This window comes from Pyxicephalus adspersus, chromosome 6 (assembly GCF_032062135.1).
Source record: "Pyxicephalus adspersus chromosome 6, UCB_Pads_2.0, whole genome shotgun sequence".
In the NCBI taxonomy this organism is placed as follows: Eukaryota; Metazoa; Chordata; class Amphibia; order Anura; family Pyxicephalidae; genus Pyxicephalus; species Pyxicephalus adspersus.
The window spans coordinates 93,668,708-93,675,454 of record NC_092863.1 but is presented as its reverse complement, the minus strand read 5'-3'; the positions used below and the strand labels follow the sequence as shown (position 1 = coordinate 93,675,454).

At 40.2% G+C, this 6,747-nt stretch overlaps 1 protein-coding gene across 2 annotated transcripts in view; it reads left to right on the top strand.

Moving 5' to 3' along the window:
- The first annotated feature begins 2,816 nt into the window (after positions 1 to 2,816).
- Positions 2,817 to 6,747, top strand: part of DAB2 (DAB adaptor protein 2) — a 110,056-nt gene continuing 106,125 nt past the window's right edge. Inside the window, exon 1 of one of the 2 annotated variants that reach the window (XM_072416629.1) lies at positions 2,817 to 3,086. The gene's annotated coding sequence lies outside the window, so the exon portion shown is untranslated. The remainder of the gene's footprint in view (positions 3,087 to 6,747) is intronic. The other variant, XM_072416632.1, reaches the window with a different exon arrangement.

Genomic DNA, 6,747 nt, shown 5'->3' with positions numbered 1-6,747 from the left:
TTGATGAATGCCCAACAACCGTCCATCAAAAGCATCTCTGCATGTTGTCATTCATTATATGAACATGGAGAATAATGGACGGTATGTATGGAGGTCTCAACAGAACCGGATGAAAACCTGGCCTATGACATGATCCACACTGTATCAATTTTGTGAGCTTCAGTGATGGAGCATTTGCAAAGAATGGCATTTTATTTTGTGTGTTTTTCCCCCACCTCCTAGATTGTAAGCTCTTTGGGGCAGGGTCCTCTCCTCCTGTATCACTGTCTGTATCTGTCTGTCATTTGCAACCCCTATTTTATGTACAGTGCTGCGCTATATAAATCCTGTTTAAGAATATTAATAATAATAATAATAATATCAGCTGGTGCCATTCATACAACAAATATTTACATAGTTAGTCAAAAATTACATAGAAAAATGACAAAAGTCCATCAAATTCAACCACTAGGTAATAAACAGTGAAAACTTGCACATTGCAGATGGAATCCTATATGCACAATTGAAGAGGATGGCATAAAAACCTTATAAAACATGGTTCTATTTCTCAAAAAAAATTCCTTCCTGATCCCGGGAGCCAATCAGATGTCCCCTAGATCAACAGTCTTTGGTGTCTTTTCTTTAAAGTTTAATACCCAGAGCTCAGTAGACTGTTGCACTTATTGAAGATCACACACCTACTGACCACTTATGTGTTGTTCTGTACAGGATCAGTCGTTGTCTGATGACATGTGTACACAATTATTATAATATGGCAGGTAATGGACAGAACCCATCATCCATCGCACCCAAGAATCACCAGGCGGTAAAGAGTGAAGAGGTAAATACATGCGTCATGTATCCCACTAGGCTGCAGGCCGCTCCTTATGGGATGCAGGGTCTGGGCTGCTCCATGTGCCAATACATGCCCAGTGAGATCTGCACTTTTATTTTTTACATTTTGAGAAGAAAAGGAAGGAAGCCGATCCCGGTATCCTGTATGCGCCAGAAAGAAGAAGGAATCCGGGACAGCATGGGACCTACAGGACTTGGATTGCAGAGGGATCGATGGCTTTCGGAAAGTAAATGTGTGGGTTTTTTTGTGGGAGTTCCGCTTTTTATTATTATTATTGTTTTTATACTATATTATTATTATTATTTTTATACTATATTAATATTATTATTATTATACTATATTATTATTATTATTATACAATATTATTATTATTATTATTATTTTTATACTGATTGTCTCAGGCCAAAATATAACAACTGCGACTTTGGTTGGTGATCACTGAATGAGCCATAGCTGGTGATCACTTCTGTTTTCTATAGAAGACACAATGGGGTGCCATACGCTTGTCTATAGCGTTCATTATTTCTGTTACTTTATAGATAATATTAATCACTATGGACTATTGACAAACATTGCAAATATGTATATCTGATGATCAAAAATCAAATCAGATGTTTAATAAATAGGCTGTATATGCTGCAGCTATGGCTCTGTAGACATGTTGCTGTCAATGACCGCGATATATAATACAGAATATATGTAATACAGAAGAATTGCTGGAATACTGATACAATGTAAAAAGTCATTGGGTCTGATTTATTAAATCTCTCCAAGGCTGGAGAGGATACATTTTCACCGGTGAAGCTGGGTGATCCAGCAAACCTGGTTCAAGATTGAAAATATTTGCTAACAAATAGCAAATTACTTTATAGAAATCCATTCCAGGTTTGCTGGATTTCCCAGCTTCACTGATGAAAGTGTATCCACTCCAGCCTTGGAGAGCTTTAATAAATCAGACCCAATGACACAAGACATTGGCCCTGATTTAGGTTGGGTCTACACGAACTGATTTAAATATTCCTACTGCATTTATATGTGTTTTATGCACTTTAACTTATTAAAACTTGCTTTTAAAAACGCTGGAAAACGTCTATGCCGCGTTTTCCGTGTTTTTAATGCATTTATGTTTCAAGTGCTTATAAATGCGAGAAAACGCCCTTATGAAATCAATGGAAGCGTTTACCCGTGTTTACTTGCGTTTTTTCGTGTTTCTGGGCGTTTTCCAGCTTTAACCGCACATTTTCATTTTTTAAATGTTGCAAGCAACGTTATAGGTAAAGCTCAAGAAAACATCCTGGCGTAGATTAACCCATTGGAATTCATGGGGATTTCAAACATTGGCTTTCAAAGCCAACTCTGGGGAAAACATCTAATCCTAATACAGAAGTATTGCTGGAATACACAGATACAATGTAACAAGTTGCTGATTTAGAGAGGATAAACTTTCACCAGGGAACCTGGGTGATCCAGCACACCTGGAATGGATCTGGTCCAGGATTTAAAAAAAAAAAGCTTGCTAACAAATAGCAAATGACTTTAATCCATTCCAGGTCTGCTGGATCTCCCAGCTTCTCTGATAAAAGTGTTTCTTCTCCAGCCTTGGAGAGCTTTAATAAATCAGGCGCAATGTATCTACATCAGTGGCTGCCCAATGGCTCAAGAGGACCATGATGGGCCACAATGTAGCAAGTCATTGGCTCTGATTTATTAAAGCTCTCCAAGGCAGGAGAGGATACATTTTCATCCATGAAGCTGGGAGATCCAGCAAACCTGGAAGGGGATTCCTAAAAGTCTTTTGCTATTTGTTAGCAAATGTTTTAAATTGTGAACCAGATCCATTCCAGGTTTGCTTCACTGATGAAAGTGTATTGGAGAGCTTTAATAAATCAGGCAGGAATAGTGGGCGTGGCTGGCCGCTGCCCGGCTCCCTCTGCACATATCAGATGGGTTGGACTCTCCGGTCTGCGCTGCTGCTGCCTATTAATAGTTAACAGTAGAGGAGAGCGGACACGTTCACCGTGGGGGAGTAGCCAGGCTAAGCAGCAGTAACATCATAGCACATTCCTGGCTTAGTTGGCTGCCAGCATCTGATTAGAAGCATACAGTATCCAAGGGGCTGTGAGTGGCTGAGCTCAGCTGGTCTAAGCAGAAGGAGGAGGAAGATACACATTGAACCAGAGAACTGATCAGCCTGCACACCACTGACAGCTCCAAACCTCAAGCAAGGACTGCAGCTCATCCCAGCCAAATAGTGAGTACAATTCTATTCTATTAGCAGGGACCCCCTGCATGCCCCCACCTGGCTGCAGGACAATGCACAATGATGCTTGCTGCAAAGGTGACCATGGAATTCAGATGGCAGTCATTATCTCTGTATATACATATGATGGGATCAGCTCCTCATTGAGGTAGTGGCTATCCAGGAATATTAGTGACATCTATGGATTGTGTGACAGTCATTTCATGTCTACTGATACCTAGAATAAAGAATATGATGGCAAGGAAAAATAAATGGGCATTTATTGTAAGATTGGCGATCACCTATAGCGCCTGCGCCAGTGGAAATGCGTCCGGTTCGTGTGCTGTTGGTGGTACCGGTATAGGGCCATAGGAATATTTTAGATTGCAGTTGTTAAATATTTGATATCACAGAATACAATGTTCAAATATTTGATGTCAGTTTCATTTTAATGCATATCTTGCACATGCTGTGCCAAACGAACGCCCGCTATGTAACCTCCCTGCCCTAAGAAGCTAACCGACCCCAAACCTGACCCCATCACTAACCCTCCAGGTGACTGCCCTACCTTCCAGGTAGGACACTTTGATGGGTTGGATATTTTGATGAATAACTTTAGTATTTAATGCCATTTCTTCTGCTTCTGTAACCCATTAAAAGTTGTAAGGTAAAGATTGTAGAGAAAATGAAATAAACTGTGTTTGACTGCTTTAAATGTTCGGGACTGATATATGTTTGGTAATCTGAGTCTGGTTTTCCGAACAGATCTAAGTCATAAGCATCAGAAATGGTCCATTGTATGCCCATTGGTATGGGTTTGGTTGGTTGGACTTGGAATATATGATATATAAATATATTTGAAAGGAGTGTTGAACAGAAGTTTGTTTCTTCCTAATTAGTTACTGGTTTCATTATTTGGCACTTTGGAATGCTTGCCATTGTTTTACCATTAAACTTCACCTTATCTGGTTACTGCAAGGGTCACATGTGTCTTAATGTTTGGGAAAATTGCCCAGTCTGGGGTTGTTCATTTATGGCCTGATAAAGCCCACAATACACAGTAGATGTTCCAAAGAAAAAACAAGTATGTGAAAGTTCATGTTGTTTTTGTGAGCATTTATAGGGGTCCTTCTCGGATTCCACATTGTCCACTGACCTGTCCAGAAGACCTCCTGTAGCTCTACCTATAGCATGGTCAAGGAAAAGCTTCAGGTTGACATAAATAACGTATTTAAGTGACTACCATCATAAGCCTTTGAACATGTGACTGTATTCTGTCCCTTGATTAGGAGATGCCAACCTATTAACACTTTCATCATTATGTTTTTTCCTTATACGAATCAACTATGAGAAAACGTAGAAAAAAAAAAGCATGTTGAAACCAGAAATAATATACACTGACTAGACCAATGAAAGAGAAAACAACAACTTTTGCTACAATATTCACCTGCAGTTTCAGATTGTGTCACTAGATGTCCTCAGTCTGAAAGCCCTACATCATTCAAGCTCCTTCTTCTGAGCCCAGGTCATAGTGGACCAGCCCCAGTTTGTGATTGGATGCTAAAAGGAGAAGCAGAAGAATCATGATCTCCTTTCTCCTCCTATTAATATACCTATACAATTGATTAGCTTAATGTGCTGCTTCTTTCTCTAATACTCTAGCATACATGGGCTGCAAAGGGTGAAACCATGTAATCTCTGGTACTTACATAATGGAAATAGTAGTATTTTGTGTGTTTTATATCTTCTTAGAATTATTCCCTATTATAGCCAATCCCTCTTCTACTTCCCCTTAAAACAGCCATTCTTAACAAGGGTTCTGTTCCTCCAGAGGTTCTCAACGGTTCCTAAATCTGTCATTGATTGATCTTCATGATTTGATGATGCCTGTATAGTTCTGAAACCAACATGATGACACCAATGATCTTTTTAGGGTGGTATTCTAGCCAACATTGTAAGGGTAATCGTTCTTCCTGCTGGCCACCATTGTTGGAGTCTTTTTTACCACAAACCCCCAAAAATAGTTTTAGCAAGGGATTCCCCAAAATCAGCCAATGAATTGGATTTAGCTTGGGTTCCATAAGACCTGAACAATATATGACGTGTTCCTTGGGGGTGAAAACCCGCCTTAGGACTTTTCATAGATGATCTCTGGGCAGCTCATGGGCGCCTTCAATATGTGCTGAAGAATACACTGGCTTCCAGGTGGTTTTGATGGCCAGTTGGTCATCAATCACCCCCAACCATCCCCGTTCTTTCTCTATAAGAAGATGGGGGTCAAATGCTTCCTAAAAGACCTAAGTGAGCAGTAACTTCCCTGCTCCTAACCGTCAATGTGAACCAAGCCCTATGGATATAGCTGTATTGTCTGAGGCCGGACATGGGTCAATAAATACCCTCAAAATGGTAAAATAAATACAAAAAGACCCCCAACCGACAGACGAAATATATACATAAAATGCCATAAACACTATAATTTATGAGCAGTCAATAATAAGTCAAATATCCTTTCTATATGAATACTATCCTAATCATGTCACAATATAGTAATAATAAATGTGAATATTAGCAGTAATGCAGGAAGAACACAATCCCCATACTATTCATCATTATATTTAGCCGATCCAGGTCTCTCTGCTGCTGCTGTTCTCTCTTCTCTCACTTTATTGCTTCCAAAATAATCCCTCCTTCAGAGTTTTCACACAAAGCCCCCTTTTTTCCTCCCCTATACTAATCCATGCGTCGGTGCATTCCTCAGTGGTCCTGGGAGGTGGTGGGGGGTTCATGATTGTATTATGCTGACTGTTCATGTAGTACGAGGTTTGACCTGGCTCATTCACATTTCCAGTATCTGCCACCATGCCTAGCCAAGGTCCTTGCTGCAGTCCTTCCGCCTTTGTTTTATCCATCTTGTGCTATGAAGCTGAAAACATATTCAATGCATTATTTCTCCAACACACAGAACACTGAGCACGATTGTCACAGAAGAACATCGGTTTGTCACAATGGCACCGAGCGTTGATTAGATGTTTTTATTAATAAAAGTCTGGATGGGATTCCCATTGTTTTCATTGTAGGGTTGTGGCTATAAAGGCAGATGGTGTGTATGGGGTGTACTGATAGCTGTACGCTCTCCTATGGCAGCAGCATGTTTGGTGACTGCAGTGATATAAAGGAATGGCAGTGCTGACAATATGTTCATGTGCTGGAATATATGGAACGCTGGCTGATCACTCCAACAATGCACTCTCATTTAGGACTATTCAGGTTTGCATGTCTTCTACAAAAGTGATAATTACTTGACATATTAAGATCTGGGATTTATTGTGCTTGTATTTGGTTGTGGCTTGTTTCCTTTATTGTGCAGGCTACTCTCCTGTAAGAATATGTTTTATCCTATTTTAGTGCATGCTGTGAGCTTCTCACAGTGTGCATTAGAAGAATCTGATGGAGCCTTACTCATCTCCAGGCTGGAGGATGTCCAGCATATATGTTTCTCAGCCAAGGTTCCTCCAGAGGTTGCAAGGAGTTCCTTGAGCAATGTGCAATCTGTATCACTCAGGTTAGTGTAAGGGACACCAGTTATCTTTTTGGCTATCTGTCATTCTTTCCAATGGTCAGCAATATAAGAGACATTCTTGGACCACACTTATGTACTGTGAGCTGTGGATAT